At 40.9% G+C, this 20,196-nt stretch overlaps 1 long non-coding RNA gene across 1 annotated transcript; it reads right to left on the bottom strand.

Moving 5' to 3' along the window:
- Nucleotides 1-3,356: 3,356 nt before the first annotated feature.
- LOC118499533 lies at nt 3,357-18,204 on the bottom strand. The gene is made up of 3 exons (XR_004902027.1): nt 18,164-18,204; nt 11,138-11,139; nt 3,357-3,561 (listed from the first exon to the last, which is right to left on the bottom strand). It is a non-coding gene; the product is annotated as an uncharacterized LOC118499533 (long non-coding RNA).
- Nucleotides 18,205-20,196: the final 1,992 nt, after the last annotated feature.

Below are 20,196 nucleotides of genomic sequence, written 5' to 3'. Positions count from 1 at the left end.
TACAACTATAAGTGAGTGAAGTGAGACTTCAGGATACAAGGTCAATATACAAAAATCAGTTGCATTTCTATACACTGACAGAGAATTGGAAATTGAACTCACAACAATACCATTTACAATAGTGTAAAATATGAAATACTTAGAAATAAATATGACAGATGTGCAAGATCTGAACACTGAAAACATTGCTGAGGGGAGTTAAAGAAGATGAATAAATGGGACAGGCAAATATAACTATCACTGTGAAGTCACTGAACGTGGAGCTGGGAAGAAGCAGGCAGCAGTCATTATACAGTGTCCTCACTATGCAGGTACAACAGTGTAAATAACCTCAAGTGTAGAGATAATACTAACATATGGTAAAATATGTAAGAATGTTACAGAACAACAGTGGGGGGCCCAAAGGTGATGTACTATTACCCAGAAGGAACCCCCCCAGGTTCGTTATGTCTGCTGCCAGAGGAAAGACATCTCTCAATGCCAGAGATTCATGAAAAGGAAAGGAAATATTTATTTAATGCTGTACAGACTTAAAGTAGTGACCTAATGTCTTCACCAAAATCCCAAAGTCCCTTAAAACACCCACAAACACACACAGTCCTTCCTTCCCCCTTTGCCTAGTCTGGGGTACCATATATCAGGAGAAGAAATAGAAGTCCGTGGCTCAGGCAGCCCCTGGTTATTCCCAGTAATCCATCTCAGCTGGCAGGCCTCCCTCAGTTCCCAGCGCCATCAGCTGTGTTGCCAGGATCTCTGCTTAAGCCAGGTGGTAGTTCCCCCTTCTAAAGCTGTGGGGGTCCCCACTCTGGCAAAGCTACGTGGCTCTCCTTTCTATTGCCACAGCCACGTGGTTCTCTCCCCTCAATGGCTGTGAGGAGGGGGATCGCCACTCTGCCAAGCCGAGTGGCGGTTCTCTGCTAAAGCCACATGGTGATTCTCTCTCACAGGGCTACGGGAGTCCCCACTCTGCTAAAGACCAAGTGATTCTCCCTCCAATGGCTGCCACATCTGGGTTTAAATCCCCGCGCCAATCTTCCTCTGCAGCCCCATTTCCAACTACTCCCACAATTGACCACACTTGCCAGCGCTCTCATATCCTTCCGGCTTTACTGGGCTGCCATTGTGAGTCTGGGCAGGTGTGGCCCCATGTCATGGAGCCAATCTTCTCCAAGCTCCCACAGAGGCGCTGTAACCTGGGGGACCTGCCTCCCAGTTATGTCTTGGTGGGGAAGTTACTTCCATTCCCCTGGCTCAGAGCAGGACCACAACTATTTAACATATCTATGTGACCAGTTAAAGGTTATAGATATGTTAAATGACCACACCAGAAGTTAGCTGCAAAGCTGTTGCTATGCAAAACAGCTCTCACTGGCCCTGATCCATTTGTCCCTTCCCCCAACCCATACCTGCGGGGGGCGGGGTGAGGACATTCTAATATTTCCTGGACACCCTGAGTTCTGGACCCCATTCCAAATCCCTATTTGGGGCTCCCCCTCTTGGCTGCACCCTGTTACAGGAAGAGATGAGCTTCCTTCATTTTTGATATAATTTATTTGTAATTTTATATTTATTTTTTATTAAAAATTTTTTATTGTGGTAAAATATATGTAACATAAGAATTGCCATTTTAACTATTTGTAAGTATACAGTGCACTGGCATTAAATACTTTTACATTGTTGTGTGTATGTTATTTAATTTTTAATAATAGCTGTGTTTGACAACAGGCTCATGACATTCCCCAAAATGTCATAATCAATGCCACATGCCCCATTTGTGGGGTCTCCCAAGTGGTCCTCAGATAGCCTAGGAAATTTGTGTGCACTTTGCAGAATTCAAATTTAAGATGAATTATGATTGACACACAAATCATTTTTCTTTTCTTTCTTTCCTTTAAAAAATATGTTTTTAGTAATTTTTGCTCTCAAAGGCTGAGCAGGTGCTAAGGCACCTAATGGCACAATGGCACGTAATGAATGGGCAAATACCTCAGCCAAGGTCCTGAGCATAGGCTGCAGTTTGTCTCAGCCCACAGACTTCATGTCATTGCATGTTCCCAGCCCATGGTATTTGTTTGTTTGTTCACTTATTTTTTGTTTAAAGCAACAGAAATGTGCTCTCTCATGGTTCTGGAGGACAGAAGTCCAAAATCAAGGTGTCGGCAGGGTCGTCCTTTTCTAGGCTCTGGGAAAGGATCCTCCCTTGCCTCTTCTAGCTCCTGGTAGCCCCAGTAGCTCCAGGTTCCTTGGCTGGTAGGTGCATCACCCCTTCTCCACCTCCCACGCCTACTGCGCAAGACTGGGCACCGCTATGTTCCCAGTTCACAAACGTGGACCATTGGCTCTGGCGGGGTTCACTGAGGGTAGATAAAAGTTGTGATGAAAACATTTAGCCCTGAACTGCAGATAGCACAAGCTTGTAAAGGTGAGTGAGACCCCAGGGAGAGTTTCTATTTGCTGAGACGAGTGAGTGAGTGGGATGACTCCACACAAGGGACCAAAGGAGGAAGAGGATTCTTGGAGGTTGGGGCTGGGATCTGAAAATCTGGAGTCAGCATACTTGCAGCCCTTGTCCCCAATACATAATCCATCCCTGGCCTTTATTAAACTGTACTTTCTGTGGATAATTAATTATTTGGTACAAGCCAAAGCAGTGTTCCTCAGTGCAAATTGGTGACTTTTGTTTCTAAGGGTAGAGGAGATGATGCAAGAATCAGCTAGACTTTAACAGAGCTATGCTTTCTGCAGCAAAATAAGGCATGCGCTCCTGTTGGACCTTGTATGACACTACCAAGACCTGCTGGACAGGACACTTTGCTCCTCCCTGCTGTTGTCCAAAGGCTGATGGACTGAGGTTTCACTGTGCTTAGACAACGGGAGCTGCAGTGAGATCCTGCAGAGAGAGAGGGAGGTAGGACAGTGAGATCCCAAAGCCGTGTCTCCAGGCCCCCTGCCTGGACTGCCCTGCAGGGGTGTGGTCAATTCAGTGCAGGCAGGCCTCCTTCCTTGTGGGTGGTGGGCTTGCTCCTACCAACTGTGATGATGCAGACAATGGTCCTCAGTGTCCACGTCATTATGGATGAAATGAGACATTCACATAGACTACTGAGTCCAGTGGAGGAAAAGAGATAGCATGGCTTTTCTCTTAAGGGGAGCAAAAGCCTTGGTCCTTGCCATGACCAGCCTTTTTGGGTCTCTCGGCACATTACAAGATGGTCCTTATTTACTATGCACAAGTTCACTTTAGGTGGTTACCTTTTACAGAAAACAAAGGAGCCAATGCCGCTAATGGAAGCACTGAAGAGGGATATTTGCAAATGAAAAGGGAAAAGTAGTTGAACTGGTTACACTCATCCTTGGAAGGTTTAGCATGGATTTTAGGAAGTTATTTTGTAGTAAATGTCCTCAATTCAGAGTGAGGGAGTTTTTTAGCAAGAGCAAGAGTCAAAGCAGTGTGGGCACATTGCAGGCCTAATACCTCACGTGAGAACCTATCTGTGGGCGTGGGTCCTGTGCATCTCCAAGTGGGAGCTGGGCCCATGTCACGCAGAACGGTCTCCTACACTGTGAGACCTGGGCCAGAGGCCCAGAAGCCTTGTGTCAAAATATTCAAGCATTATCAATGAAGCTCATTGTCTACTACAAAAAAGATGCTTTCTCTCTCTGTCCTGAGGGGTATATGTCATAATACAAAATTGAGAAATACATGTTTTTTTTTAAGATTTTTAAAATTTATTTTAGAGCAGAAGGGAGAAAGAGAGGGAGAGAAACATCAATGTGTGGTTGCCGCACAAGATCCCCCTATTGGGCACCTGACCTGGTCTGCAACCCAGGCATGTGCCCTGACTGGGAATCAAACCAGTGACCCTTTGGTTCTCATGCCAGTGCTCAATCCACTGAGTCACACCAGCCAGGGTGAGAAATACATGTTTTTATACCAATAAAAATGAACAAAACAAAGACGCCTGTATTTAATTATTATTGCATGAGCTTGGATGTTCTCTCTGTTAATGGGCCGGTTATATTTGCAGGACACTTAAATAAGGAATTCTTAAATTACTACATATTTATTATGTAAAATTTACCTTTTCAGCAAAATCACTAAATATGCTGTTGTAATAAAAATTTTCATATAATTCATTTTTTACTGACAGTAATGCCAAATTAGACAACCTTTCCTGGTTCATTATAGTTCTGAGGTAGTCATCTATTATAAATTCCTATTTGGAAATGTCTCTCTGCTAAGGCACAAACTGAAATCGTGAATACAATTCTTGCAGCAATACTTACATTTGGAAATGTCATACATCTTACACAGCATATTCACTTGTGGTAGGTTATGTATCAGAACTTATTATTGTAGAAAATATTATAAAATATTTGAATTTCACGATCTGACTTGCTATCACTTAGATCATGATTTTAACCACTTTATAAAGCAATATTGATAGCATGCATCATACATGTCAAACCCATATACAATACACATGCATGTATGTTATATACATACATGTGCATGTGTAGACATGTGATAAGAATTGTTTAAAGTGCTACAGTGCCATGTGCAGCTGTTATGCAGAGCATGCTGCTTTGCACCTGGAACCACAAACTGGAACCCAAAGAGAAGAGAGAAAGTGGGTGCTGACACAACCAGGACACAATTGTTTGTTTGCAAAACTCTACTGCATTCCAGTTATCTGAGGGAAAGACTTAACAAGTTAATTTGTCTTTTCTGTAACACCTTTACCTCCTCTGTTCATTTCCTTCACACAGGCCTGTACAAAGGCAGGCTTCTCCATCAACAAGAGCCTCCCCAAGCCTTATGGCATTTGGGTCCAGTCCCCTTGGGTCAGGACATGGGGCAGGCTGTGGGGAGAAGCACTTCTGTGAGGTGGGAAGGATATTAGTCACGAGAGCCCTCTTTATAGGTTACAAGTTTTGCTGGGCCAGCATGGGAGTGCTGGAATCCAGGTGACCCGAAGTTCATGTGTGGTTTCATAAATTCACCTGAGTGTTTATGTTCTAGACTTTCTAGAGCCTGGGGTCAGGGTAGGATCCCTCTTGCCTGACTCTGTTCCCAGTGCCTGTCAAGCAGCCCTCTCTGCACAGCTCTCCCTCCCTCCCTCTGTCTGGATTCTGGTAACCACTCTCTCAGGCCTGCAGATGAAAAGATCAGGTTCATTGGGCTGGCCTTGAGTCACCACACTGTTCTAGTGTTCCTGCACCCTGCCTACCCCTTCCTTTGTAACTGTCCATTTCTCGAGCTCTCTTCTAATTGCCTTTGCTGAGAGAGTCATGTATCCAGTCAGGACCCACCCTGCTTCCTGACCTGACAGAGGCAGGTGGAGTGTGAATGTGCTGTTGGCAGAAGTGCGGTGGCTAAGAATGGAGATGTGCTCAGTGGCTCTTTGTTCGAAAGCCACAGTGTAGCCTGAGAAATGTAGACAGAAGGAAAGGGGGTTTATAGTCAATCAAATAAATTGTATCTTATATATCTTTTCACTTTTGGACCTTAGGTCCATCGATGGTAACAAACAACCCCCAATGCCCGTGGTTTGGAAGTGCAGTCCTGGATTGTACAACATTTTAGTGGATGCCCTCAGTCCAGGGCTTCTTGGGCATTCACCTCCAATCAGTAATTCATGGACCCAGACTCCTTTTGTCTCATAGCTTCACCTCCTTTGGTTCCTTAGGGTCCTCCCCATCCCTCTGGCAAATGGGGAGACAGAGAGTGTGGAAGATTCCACAGAGGGGTTACATCACTTCCTCCCACACCACATTGGCCAGAAATCGGTTGGATGACACCACCCATCTGTAAGAGAGGCTGGGAAATATATTTAGATGTGGGACCAGGGTCACAGTGAAGCAAGTGAGGCACTAACTTCAGACAGAAGACATAAAGGGAAGGCAAGAAACTCAGGAGATTTTTAAAGTGTTGTTGATGAGCTTGCCTTTTTGTTGTTGTTGTTGTTCAACTACAGTTGTCCCAATATTTCCCCCATAGTTCTCCCCTGCCCCGCCAAGCCTCCCCCCACTCCCACAGTCAATCTCCACCCTGTTGTCATGTCCATGGGTCATTTATACCTGTTCCTTGACTAGACCCGTCCCTTTCTTTCCCCCATTATCTTTCCCTCCCCTCTGGTCACTGTCAGTTTGTTCTTTATTTCCATGTCTCTGGTTCTATTTTGTTCATTTGTTTGTCTTGTTGTTTAGGTTCCACTTATAGGTGAGATCATCTTTCACTGCCTGGCTTACTTCACTCAGAATAATGCTCCCCAGTTCCATCCATGCTGTTGCGAAGGGCAGGAGTTCTTTCTTTCTGTTGCACAGTATTCCATTGTGTAAATGTATCACAGTTTTTTTGATCCACTCATTTACTAATGAGCATTTAGGCTGTTTCCAGCACTAGGCTATTGTAAATAATGTTGCTGTTGGGGTACATAGGTTGTTTTGAATTGGTGATTCAGGGTTCTTAGGGTAAAATCCCTGCAGTGGAGTTGCCAGGTCAAAAGGCATTTCCATTGTTAGTTTTTGAGGAAATTCCATACTGGTTCCACAGTGACTGTACCAGTCTGCATTCCCACAAAAAGTGCACTAGAGTTCCCTTTTCTTCACAGCCTCACAAGCACTTGCTGTTTGACTTGTTAATGATGGCCATTCTGACCAGTGTGAAGTGGTATCTCATTGTGGTTTTAATTTACATGTCTCCGATGGCTAGTGATGATGAGCATCCTTTCATATGTCTCTGGGCCATCTATATGTCCTCCTCAGAGAAGTGTCTGTTCAGGTCCTTTGCCCATTTTTTAATTGAATTGTCTTCCTGGTGTGGATTCATGTGAGTTCTTTATATATTTTGGAGATCAAACCCTTGTCTGAGGTATCATGGGCAAATATGTTTTCCCATATGGTTGGTTCTCTTTTCATTTGGTTGATGTTTTCTTTTGCCATGCAGAAGGTTTTAATTTGATGTAGTCCCATTTGTTTATTCTTTCCTTTATATCCCTTGCCTTAGGGGACATATTGGTGAAAATATTGCTGCATGGGATATCTGAAATTTTCCTGCATATGTTCTCCTCTAGGACTTTTATGGTGTCATGACTTATATTTAAGTCTTTTACCCATTTTGAGTTTATTTTGGTGTACGGTATAAGTTGGTGGCCTTGTTTCATGTTTTTGCATGTACCTGTCCAGATCTCCCAACACCATTTGTTGAAGAGGCTATTTTTACTCTTTTTTATGCTTCTGCCTCCTTTGTTGAATATTAATTGACTATAAAGACATGTGTTTATTTCTGGGCTCTCTATTCTGTTCCATTGATCTATGTGTATGTTTTTAAACCAGTTCAAAACTGTTTTGATTACAGTGGCCTGTAATATAGTTTGATATCAGATATTGTGATCAGTTCTACTTTGTTCCTCTTTCTCAATATTGCTGAGGCTACTCGGGGTCATTTATGATTCCATTAAATTTTTGAATTATTTGTTCTAGATCTGTAAATCATACCATTGGTATTTTAATAGAAATTGTATTGAATCTATAGATTGCTTTGGGTAGTATGGACATTGTATGATGTTAAGTCTAATCCATGAACACAAATGGAAGTATATGCTTCCACTTTTTTTGTGTCTTCCTTAATTTCTTTCTTCAGTGTTATGTAGTTTTCTGAATACAAGTATTTTACCTCCTTGGTTAGGTTTAATCCTAGGTACATTATTTTTCTTGTTGCTATAGTAAATGGGATTTTTTCCTAGTTTCTGTTTCTGATACAAAAATGCCTTAAGTTTCTGAATATTGACTTTCTATCCCATTGTTTTGCCAAATTCACTTATTAGGTCAAGTAGTTCTTTTGGTGGAGTGTATAGGATTTTCTTTGTACACGATCATGTCATCTGCACACACTGACAGTTTTACTTCCTTTTTTCCAATTTGGATGCCTTTTATTTCTTTTTCTTGTCTAATTATTGTGGCTAGAATCTCCGATACTGTGTTGAATAGAAGTGGTGAAAGAAGACACCCTTGTCTTGTTCCTGATTTAGGGGAAAAGCTTTTAGCTTTTGCCTGTTGAGTATGATGTTGGCTGTAGGTTTTTTGTATATGGCCTTTATTATGTTAAGTTATGCTCTCTCTACTCCCACTCTCAAATGCTTTTTCTCCATCTGTTGATATGATCATGTGGTTTTTGTCTTTCTTTTTGTTTATGTGATGTATTAGATTTATTGATTTATGAATATTGTACCATCTTTCTATCCCTGGGATGAATATCACTTGGTCATGATGTATGGTCTTTTTAATGTATTGCTGGGTTCAGTTTACCAATATTTTGTTGAGGATTTTAGCATCTATGTTCTTCAGTGATATTGACCTGTAGTTTTCTTTGTTGGTTGTGTCTGTATCTGACTTTGGAGTTAGGATAATACTGGCCTCATAAAAATAGTTTGGGGTCTCCCTATTCTGGGACTTTTTGGAATAGTTTGAGAAGGATAGGGGTTAGCTCTTCCCTAAATGTTTGGTAAAATTTTCCTGTGAAGCCATCCAGTCCAGGGCATTTGTGTGCAGGAGTTTTTTGATTACTGCTTCAATTTCACTAGCTGCTATCAGTCTATTCAGGCTTTCTGCTTCTTCTTGACTCCATTTTGGAAGATTATATGTTTCTACAAATTTGTTCATTTCACCCAGGTTTTCAAACTTCTTGGCATATATTGTTTGTAGTAACTTCTTGTAATCCTTTGTATCTCCGTGGTATCAGTTGTAATTTCTCCTCTTTCATTTCTTGATTTTATTTATTCAGGTCCTCTCTTTTTTTCTTGATGAGTCTGATAAAGGCTTATTGATTTTGTTTATCTTTTCAAAGAAACAGCTCCTGGATTTATTGATCCTTTGGATTGTTCTTTTAGTCTGATCTGGATTATTTCCTCCCTTCTACTCACTCTGGGCTTTGTTTGTTGTTGTTCCTCTAGTTCTTATAGATGTAGGATTAGGTTGTTTATTTGAAAATTTTCTGTCTTTTTTACGTAGGCCTGTATTGCTATGAACTTTCCTCTCAGAACTGCGTTCTCTGTGTCCTATACGTTCTGAGTTATTTTGTGTTCATTTTCATTTGTTTCCAGAAATTTTTTTAAAAAATATTTTATTTATTTATTTTTAGAGAGGGAAGGGAGAGAGATAGACAGAGAGAGAGAGAAACATCAATGTGTGGTTGCTGGGGGTTATGGCCTGCAACCCAGGCATGTACCCTGGCTGGGAATTGAACCTGGGACACTTTGGTTCCCAGCCCACGCTCAATCCACTGAGCTATGCCAGCCAGGGCTCAGAAACTTTTTTTATTTCTACTTTGATCTCATTGTTAACCTGTTCATTGTTTAATAACATGTTATTCAGTCTCCATAAATTTGACTGTTTCTGATTATTTTCCTTGAAGTTGGTCTCTAGTTTCAGGTCCTTGTGGTCTGAGAAAATGCTTCTTGAAATACATCATGTCAAGATGTATTTCAATTTTCTTAAATTTGTTGAGGCTCGTTTGTGTTCTATCATGTGGTCTATCTTTGAAAATGTTCCATGTTTATTTGAAAAGAATTTATATTTTGATTCTTTGGGGTGAAATGTTCTGTAAATATCAATTAAGTCTATTGATCTAGAGTGTCGATCAGTGCCACAATATTCTTGCTGATTTTTTGCTTGGAAGATCTCTCCATTGTTGACAATGAGGTGTTAAAATCCCCTACTATTAGTGTGTTGCTGTCTATATCTTTCTTGAAGACTTCCAAGGTTTTTCTTATACATTTAAATGCTCCTATATTGGGTGCATACATGTTTACAATGTTTACATGTTTTTTATTTATTATTTATTTTTAGAGAGAAGGGAAAGGAGGGAGAAAGAGAGGGAGAGAAATATCAATGTGTGAGAGATACATTGATTAGTTTCCTCTCACATGCCCCCAAGTGGAGACCTGACCTGCAACCCAGGCATGTGCCCTGACTGGCAATTGAACCACTGACCTTTTGGTTTTCAGGCTGGCACTCAGTTCACTGAACCTCATCAGTCAGGGCTCTGCTTCCATTTTAAATGATAACCTTGCTGGGTAGATAGTCTTGGTTGCAGGTCTTTGCTTTTCATTACTCAGAACATTTCTTGCCATTTTCTTTTGGCTTGTAGTGTTTTTGTTGAGAAGTCAGCTGTTAGCCTTATCAGAGTTCCCTTTTATGTTACTATATGTTTCTCTCTTGCTGCCTTTAAGATTATTTGTCTTTGAATTTTGCCATTTTAATTTGATGTGTCTTGGAGTGGGCCTCTTTCAGTTCATCTTGATTGGGACCCTCTGTGCTTCCTGGACTTGTGTGACTTTTTCTCTCATCAAGTTAGGGAAGTTTTCTGTCATTACTTTCTCAAACAGACTTTCTCTCCTTTGCTCCTCTTCTTCTCCTTCTGGTATCCCTATTATACAGATACTATTATGTTTAACCTTTTCCTGCAGCTCTCTTAACCCTTTCTGTTCTTTTTGAGTCTTTTTTCATTTTGTTTTTCTGCCTGGGAATTTTTTTCTACTTTGTCCGCCAGTTGACTGAATCAATCCTCTGCTTCATCTATCCTACTTTTAATTCCTTCTACTGTATTCTTCATTTCAGATATTGTATTTTTCATTTGCTCCTGGCTCTTATTGATAGTTTCATGTCCTTTTTCATGCTGGTTTATTTCATAGTAAGTTCCTTCAAGCTTCCCTGGAGTTCTTTGAGGTTCTCACTGAGCTCCTTGAGAGTCCTTATAACCATTATTTTTGAACTCAGTGTCTGATAGTTTGGTTGTCTGAATTTCAGTTAGCAGTCTCTCTGGGGATTCCTCCTTCCCTTTTGATTGGGGGTTGTTTCTTTGTCTCCCCATTTTAGGTGACTCTTCTTATCTTTTTCTCTGTGTTAGGTTGATCTGCTTTGACTCCCTGTCTTCATGTGATCTTCTGTGATAGGAGACCTGTGGGACTCCGTGGTGCAGTCTCCTTGATCACCTGAGCTTGATGCTCTTAAGCTGCCTTTTACACCATTTATGTGGGCTCTCTGGTTGTATTTGGGTTTTGGTTGTTGTTGGGTGATTCTTTGGTGGGTTCTTCCCTCTGGCTGGCTGACTGAGAGTCATTCTGAGAGTATACACATCTTGTATACTGTTGTTCAGGTGCTGCCAGAACAAAAACCAAGCAGACCAGGAAACAGACTCACACCTGCAAAAATAATCACCCACAATTACATTATCAACAGCAAATTGCCAATATTAATAAAGGTGTAAAGAGATTAAGACTATTATATGAAAGGAAAAATGAATATGAGATGATTTACTGAAAGAGATTTTGTGAGGGTAGAGGGAGGGGCAATAATAGGAGTATGGGGTAGAGACAAGGCAAAGAGGGAAAGAAAATAAAATTAACTTCATAAATAGCAAAGGGAGGAGAGAAGGTGGAATGGAGTAAGAGAAGAAAAGCATATAGTATTGGATTGAAACCAAATTTTTAAAAAATAATATGCACTTGTTAGAGAAAGTTTTATTTTATTTCATTTTTAATTCTTTTACTCCTCACCCAAGGACATTTTTTTCATTGTTTTTAGAGAGACAGAGAGGGAGAGAGAGAAACACCAATGTGAGAAAGAAGTATAGACTGGTTGCATCTCATTCATGCCCAGACCTGGACTGGGAATTAGGGGGAGGGGATTGAACCTAGGTATGTTCTGACAAGGAATTGATCCCATGACCTTTCGATTATGGGATGACACTCCAACCAACTGAGTCACACCAGTCAGGGCCGAAACCAAAATTTAAAGAAAAAAGATATATCTAATGAGAGAAAAACAGACAACCATAACAAGAAAAAAAATAAAATAATATGCACCTAATTGTAGGAAAAGCTCACCCATAGGAGTATCAACAGCCAATGGGCTAAGATTTATATAGGTGGGATGGGAATAAGAGGGAAAAAGGAAAGAAAGAAGAGCTTAAGGGATGTCTAGAGGAAAGAGAAGTTTTTTTTGAGAGGATAGAAGGAGAAGGAATACATAAGAGTGTGGAGTGAAAACCCAACTAAGACAGGGAAAGATTAATTTTTAAGATGAAAAAAGGAAAGGGCAGTAGGAAGACAAAATGGAGTAGGAGAGGAGAATCGTAAAATTTGAGATTTGAAATACAAAGATAGTGACTCAAGAAATAAGATTGAAGAACTGTAACAACAACCTACTTATCCACAACCTATGAGCAAAGATTGATAAAGGTGGAGAGAGAGTAAGGGTATTTTAAGAATGACAAAAGGAATGTGAGGTGACTAGTGACAATCACAAATGGTTTTGAGAGGCTGGAGAGGTGAGCAATAGTAAGAGTGTGGGATAGGGACAAGTCATAGCAAGAGAGAAAATAAAGTTTAAAACAAAGAGGGAGGAAGGAGGTGGTATGGAGTAAGAGCAAGGAAGAACAATATATGAGATTTAAAATAAAATATATTATAAAGCTTGGTGCCATATTATGCTCAAACTTGAAGGATATCAAATGAATGTTAAACGGCTATGCAGGAGAGAAGATAGCACCTTGCTGTGCCTGTCTGTATTTGCTCTGCTGGGTTTAGCAGATTGGGGCGAGGAGCTGTGTTGCATGCAGTGTCTGGTAAAGGGCCCTATCAGCATTTTTTCTTCTTTTCCCTGAGGAAATGTATGCGGCAGGAAACTCCTGAACCTGACCTCGCAGCTCTGCCAAGCCTGTAATCCTGCAGGTGGGGATTGGGTTCACCTGTCTGCAAAAGGATCTGGCTGACTGTAGGCATTCAGCTCCTGCCTTCCAGACCTTAGCTTGGTGCTGTCTCACAGGAGGTTCAGCCGTAATTCTCCACTCTGAGCTACCCTCTGCCCACAAGCTATGCTGGGTCAGATCCTGGGGTTCCTTCAGTGTATTCTCTGCTTCTGAGTTTTTTGTTAGCAAAACCACTGTGACCTGCCCTTGCACAGGCATGCAAGTCCCAGAACCCAGCTGAGCCTCAGATTTTGCCTCAGCTCCCCTTTTAAATCAGTTTCTATACAGTCCCCATGCTACAGCATTGGTCCCTGGGGGTCCTGTTCTCCACATACCTCCCTCCCCCCAAAACTCACAATCTTTCAAGGTCAGGACTCACCACCTCTTTCAGAGCCTCTGACAGTTTTAGATAAAGTTTCTCTCTGAATCTTTCCCAGATGGAAAAAATGGTGTTGGGAAGAGCCCTGAAACTACACCATAACACAGGGCAGTGGTGGTGTGCTGAGCCCACTCCCTCCTGAGATCTTCAGCCTCAGGTAGACCTGCTCCCTCTGTGCTATTTCTAGAGCTCACACCTCCCAGGCCTTCTCTTGCCAGCCCAGTTGCTTGCAGGTCCTGAGCTGATCTATACCTGCCCTGACTCTGTGTAGCTATCAGTGCTGGGCTGGGTGGCAGTGGTGGTCCACCTAGAAAACCTGGGCCATCAGCTCCCAGGCGGACCAGTTCTTGTATATTTTGTGCACTCCCCATGCTCTTGAAATTCTACTTACAGACACTTTCACTCACTATATGCTCTGTGTTCTGACTGCAAATCTGGTCAGTCTGAGAGCAGATAAACGGAGCTGCCAGCTCCTCTGCTGCCATCTTGAATCCATTCTGCCTTGTTTTTGTTTGTTTGTTTGTTTGCTTTAAGCAGGACATTTGAGATGCTGACTTTTTAAATAGGATTTTATTTATTTATTTTTAGAGAGAGGGGAAGGCAGGAAGAAAGAGAGGGAGAGAAATGTTGATGTGACCAGGGACCAAACCTGCAATCCAAGTCTGTGCCATGACAGGAAATCGAACTGACTTTCTGCTTTGTGGGATGATGCCCAACCTACTGAGCCACACTGGTCATGGAGAGTTTGCTTTTTCTAAAGCCAGAAACACAAAATGGTAATAAATTCTGGTTTTGGTACAAATAAAATATTTAAGCTTAGTGTTGTAAGTTTTAATAGGCTGCCTTTTCAATTTTTCAACATTTTTTTAGCTCTATAATGTTCTGTTAAAAATTAACAAAAATACATGAAGTCATTTCCATAACACTCACACTTTTGTGTGTCTGGTAAAAAAGGATCTAGGTTTTGAGGAACACCTAACAGTCTCTGCCAAATCTTCACACTTTATTGTTTATCCTTTATTTATTTCATTTTTCATCGTTCTTCTTTAATAACAAATGACTTTAAGGCAGGACATTTTTCTCTGCATACAGCTTTCATTGCATCCTAAGGTTTTGTTATGATGTGTTTTCCTTCTTGTCAAGTGGTTTATTATTTCTCTTTTAATTTCTTTTTGATTCAAGACTTACTTGTGTGTCTCTTTATTTTCAAGTATATGTAGTTAATATTTTTTGGTCCCACTTAAAAAAATCATTGCTTAGACATAATTTACATGCCACACAATCCACTCATTTCAAGTGTATAATTTAATGGTTTTTGTATATTATATTATTAATTTTTAAAACTGTGATTTTAACTTTTTTTGGGTATACAATTCAGTGTCATTACTTACATTCACAGTATTGCACAAATATCACCATAATCTATTCACAAAATTTTTTCATCACTCCCAACAAAAACATTTTTCTTTTGCCTGTGGATTTCCAGTTGCCACAACAGCACTTATTAAGGCAAACTTGTGTAGTTTTTTAGTGGTTGCTGGGGTGGTTTAGGGATTATCATATGTATGTTTAATTTTTAACAGTTTTGTTTGAATTACTATTTTACCATTTCAAGTGAACTGAAGAAAATTTAAAGCCACATAGATCCCTCCAGTCTCTCCCTTTTATGTTATAATTGTTATATGTATTAAATCTATAGTCACAGGAAATCTCACAAGATAATGTTATATCAACAGTCATATATATATTTTAAATAATTTTAAAAGAGAAAAGGAATCTCTAAAATTCATCTGGATTATTACTATTTCTGTTGCTCATGCTACATTCCTGAAATTCCAAGTTTTCCTGTGGTGTCATTCTCTTCCCAGTGAGGAACTTTTTTTTTTTTTTTAGCATTTTTTTTTGGCAGGGGACCAGGTGTGCCAGCTGTGAATCCATTTAGCTTTTCTTCATTTGAGAATATCCTTTTAAAAAAATATGAGGTGATGGATGTTAACTGAAGTTGTCATGGCAATCATTTTGTGATATATGTAAGTCAAATCACTATGCAGTGCACATTAAACTTGTGCTTAAAGACACAACAAAGGACACAGACAGAGACTTCCGGCAAGATGGAGGAATAGGTGGACACACCGTACCTCCTCGTACAACCAAGATTAGAAAACCAATAATTTACAACAATAATTTACTATCAGAATAACACCCAGATCCGGCAGAGGATTTATCTGAATGGAAGTCGGGCAGCCAAGAGGTTGAAGTAGACGCGTTCATCCAGACTGGTAGGAGAAGACGAGCCCGGCGGGCGCGGGGCTGGCTCGGTCGGCGGCGCGCGGAGGTCGGGGGAAGGTTTGGTGCAAAATCGGTGCAAAAGCCATCCGGCGTGCAAGAAGGCAGTGGTGATCCCTGAGTACGCAAGCTGCAGCTGGCAGACCCAGAGGGGTAGCGATTGTGGACCAGGGCAGAATTCGCGGCCCAGAAGCCCAGACAAGGGTCCGAATCCAGGAGAACGGAACTACTGCCATTGTTTTCTCCCGTCCCTGCTCCTGCTCCCGCTCCCGCTCCCGCCCCCGCTCCCGCCCCACCCCCACATATAACGTCACAATCTAGCGACTGGGGTGCCCAGCCCCGGTGAGCACCTAAGGCTCTGCCCCCCACCGTAACAAGAGCAACCAGACCGGGAAAAAAAAAAAAAGGAGAGACAGGGGGAAAAAAAAATATGTTTTCAACTGAGCAGATCAGTCCCCCAGGACTCATCCTTTTGAGCGACCAAGAATTAGCCAATCTATCAGATGCGCAGTTCAAAACACTGGTGATCAGAAAGCTCACGGAACTGGTTGACTTTGGACGAAATTTAGATGAAAGAATGCAGATTACCATAAAACAGATGCAGGAAGACACACGGAGGAGAGCCAATAGTGAAAGGAAGGAATGAGTCTCAAAACAATACAGTGGACCAGAAGGAAGATAGAATCAACCAAGCAGGAAAGCATGATGAAATAAGAATCCAAAAAATTGAGGAAAAGATTAAGAGCATCCAAGACACCTTTAAACGTCCCAATATCCGAATTATAGGGGTACCAGAATCGGAAGGGGAAAAGCAACAGATTGAGCACGTATTTGAACAAATAATAAAGGAGAACTTCCCCAATCTGGCAAAGGGAACAGTCTTCCAAGGAATCCAACAAGCTCAGAGAGCCCCAAAGAAGTTGGACCCAAGAAGAAACACACCAAGGCACATCATAATTACATTAGCCAAGGTAAAAACGAAGGAGAGAATCCTAGAAGCAGTAAGAGGTAAGGGGACAGTCACCTACAAAGGAGTTCCCATCAGACTGTCAGCTGATTTCTCAAAAGAGACCTTACAGGCAAGAAGGGGCTGGAAAGAAATATTCCAAGTCTTGAAAGACAAGGACCTACATCCCAGATTGCTCTATCCAGCAAAGCTCTCATTTAGAATGGAAGGGCAGAAAAAGTGCTTCTCAGATAAGGTCAAGTTAAAGGAGTTCATCATCACCAAGCCCTTATTTTATGAAATGCTAAAGGGACTTATCTAAGAAAAGAAGATAAAGAAAAGACGTGTATAGTAAAAGGACAGCAAACTCACAAATATTAACAACCACACCTAAAGCAAAACCAAAAGAAACTAAGTAAACAATTAGAACAGGAACAGAACCACAGAAATGGAGGGCACATGGAGGGTTAGCAGCAGGGGGGTGAGAGGAGGAGAGAGGGGGAAAAGGTATAGAGAATAAGTAGCGCCCTGGCTGGCGTAGCTCAGTGGATTGAGCGCGAGCTGGGAACCAAAGTGTCCCAGGTTCGATTCCCAGCCAGGGTACATTCCTGGGTTGCAGGCCATAACCCCCAGCAACTGCACATTGATGTTTCTCTGTCTCTCTCTCCCTCTCTCTCTCCTTCCCTCCCTAAAAATAAATAAATAAAAATCTTTAAAATAAAAAAAAAAATAAGTAGCATAGAATGTAGGTTGAAAATAGATGGGGGGGGAAGAATAGTATGGGAAATGTAGAAACTAAAGAACTCATAAGTATGACACATGGACATGAACTAAAGGTGGAAATGTGGGCGGGAGGGGGGTACAGGGTGGAGGGGAGAGAAGGGGGGAAATGGGACAACTGTAATAGCATAATCAATAAAATATATTTAAAAAAAAAACAGACAGAAAGTAGAACAGTGGCTTCCAAGGGCTATGGAGAGGGGGTTGTGGGGGGTTATTGTTTAATAGGTGTGGAGTTTTCAGATCCACGAGGTGAACAGATTTATGGGGATGGATGATGGTGGGGGTTGCACAAGGTGAATATATTTATTACCACCCAACTATACACTTAAAAATGTTTAAGATGGCAAATTTTATGTTATGTGTATTTTATAATAATTTTTAAGAAAAGCAATGTGGGCCCTGACCCGTGTGGCTCTGGTGGGTGGGCGTCGTTCTGCAAGCAAAAGGCTGCTGGTTCAGTTCCCCGTCAGGGCACGTGTCTAGGTTGCAGGTTCACTTCCTGGTTGGGGTACGTACGAGAGGCAACTGATTGATGTTTCTCTCTCACACTCATGTTTCTCTCCCTTTCTTCCCTTGTGTCTAAAAATAAATAAAATCTTCGAGGGAAAAAAAAAAAAGACACAACAAAGAAAGAAAACTATAGGCCAATATCCCTGATGACCATAGATGCTAAAATTCTCAACAAAATATTAGCAAACTAGATCCAGCAATCATAAAAAAGATCATACACCATGCTCAAGAGGGATTTATTCCTGGGGATGCAAGTTTGGTACGATATTTGCAAATCAATAACATTTGCAAAATGTGATACATCACATAAACAAAATGAAAGGTAAAAACCATGTGATCATATCAATAGATGCAGAAAAAGCATTTGATAAAAGCCAGTACCCATTTATGATAAAAACTCTCAGCAAAGTGGAAATAGGTGGATCATAACATACAAAGCCCATATATGAAAAACACACAGCCAACATTATACTCAATGGGAAAAATCTAAAAGCAATTCCCTTAAAACCAGGAACAAGACAGGGATGTCCACTTTCACCACTCTTATTCAACAGTACTGGAAGTTATAGTCACAGCTATCAGACAAGAAGAAATAAGAGGTATCCACATTAGAAAAGAGGAAGTAAAACTGTCATTCACAGATGACCTAGAAAACCCAATAGGCTCCACCAAAAAACTACTAGACCTAATATAAATGACTCTGGCAAAGTAGCAGGATACAAAATCAATACTCAGAAATTGATGGCATTTTTTTAATGATTGATTTTTTAAAAAGATTTTATTTATGTATTTTTAGAGAGGGAAGGGAGGGAGATAGAGAGAGAGAGAGAAACATCAATGTGCGGTTGCTGGGGGTTATGGCCTGCAACCCAGGCATGTACCCTGGCTGGGAATTGAACCTGCAACACTTTGGTTCACAGCCCGTGCTCAATCCACTGAGCTATGCCAGCCAGGGCTTGATGGCATTTTTATACACCAACAATAAATTATCAGAAAGAGAATCTAAGAAAACAATCTCATTTACTATTGCAACAAAAACAAAAAATAAGTTACCTAAGAATAAATTTAACCAAGGAGGTGAAAGGCCTGTACTTGGAAAACTATAGGACACTGAAGAAAAAAACTGAGGAAGATACAAATAAGTGGAGATAAGTGGAAGCATATACCGTGTTCATGGATTGGAAGAATTAACATTAAAGTGTCCGTACCACCCAAAGCAATCTATAGATTCAATGCAATCTCTAATAAAATACCAATGGTATAATATACAGCTCTAGAACAAATATTTCAAAAATTTATATGGAACCAAAAAAGACCCCTCAGCAATCTTGAGAAAGAAGAACAAAGTTGGAGGGATCACATACCTGATATCAAACTATATTACAAGGCCACTGTAATCAAAACAGTTTGGGACTGGCATAAGAGCAGACTTATAGATCAATGAAACAGAATAGAGAGCCTGGAAAGAAATCCACACCTTTATGGTCAACTGATATCTGACAAAGGAGGCAAGAGCATACAATGGAATGAAAATAGTTTCTTCAATAAATGCTGGAAGGAGAACTGGACTAGTGCTTGCAAGAAAATGAAACTAGACCACCAACTTATACCATATACCAGAAAAAACTCAAAATGGATACAAGACTTAAATATAAGTTGTGATACCATAAAAATCCTAGAGGAAAACATAGGCAGTAAAATTTCACATATCTCACATAGCCGTATTTTTGCTGATCTATCTCCCAGGGCAAGGGAAACAGAGGAAAAAATAAATAAATTGGACTAATCAAATTAAAAAGCTTCTGCACAGCTGAAGAAACCATCACCAAAATGAAAAGGGAGCACTGACTGGTGTGGCTCAGTAGGTTGGGCATTGCTCTGCAGACCAAAAAGTCACCAGTTAGATTCCTTGTCAAGGCACATGCCTGGATTGCTGGCCAGGTCCCCACTTGGGAGTGTGGGAGAAAGACCAATCAATGTTTATCTTGCATGTAGATGTTTTTCTCTCTCTCTTTCTCCCTCCATTCCCCTCTCTCTAAACATATGAAAAGGGAACCCACTGTAGGGGAGAACACATTTGCCAATGATACATTAGAAAGAGTTTAATCCCCCAAATATTTAAGAACTCATACAACTTAACACCAGGAAGACACACAATACAATTAAAAAATGGGCAAAGGACCTGAACAGACACTTCTTCAGGGAGGAAATACAGATGGCCCATAGGCATACGAAAAAATGCTCAACATCACTAGCCATCAGAGAGATATAAATTAAAATCACAATGAGATATCACCTCGCACCAGCCAAAATGGCTCTTATTAATAAATTAACGAACAAGAAGGGCTGGCAAGAATGTGGAGAATAGGAAACCCTAGTGCAATGTTGGTGGGAATGCAGACTATTGCAATCACTCTAGAAAACAGTATGGGGTTTCCTCAAAAAATTAAAAATACCTTTTAACCCAGCAATGCCACTTCTGTGCATGTATCCTAAGAATCTCACAACACCAATTCAAAAGAATATATGCACCCTTATAGC

The sequence above is a fragment of the Phyllostomus discolor genome, chromosome 3, assembly GCF_004126475.2.
Source record: "Phyllostomus discolor isolate MPI-MPIP mPhyDis1 chromosome 3, mPhyDis1.pri.v3, whole genome shotgun sequence".
Taxonomy (NCBI): Eukaryota; Metazoa; Chordata; class Mammalia; order Chiroptera; family Phyllostomidae; genus Phyllostomus; species Phyllostomus discolor.
This window is presented reverse-complemented; position numbering and strand designations above follow the sequence as displayed.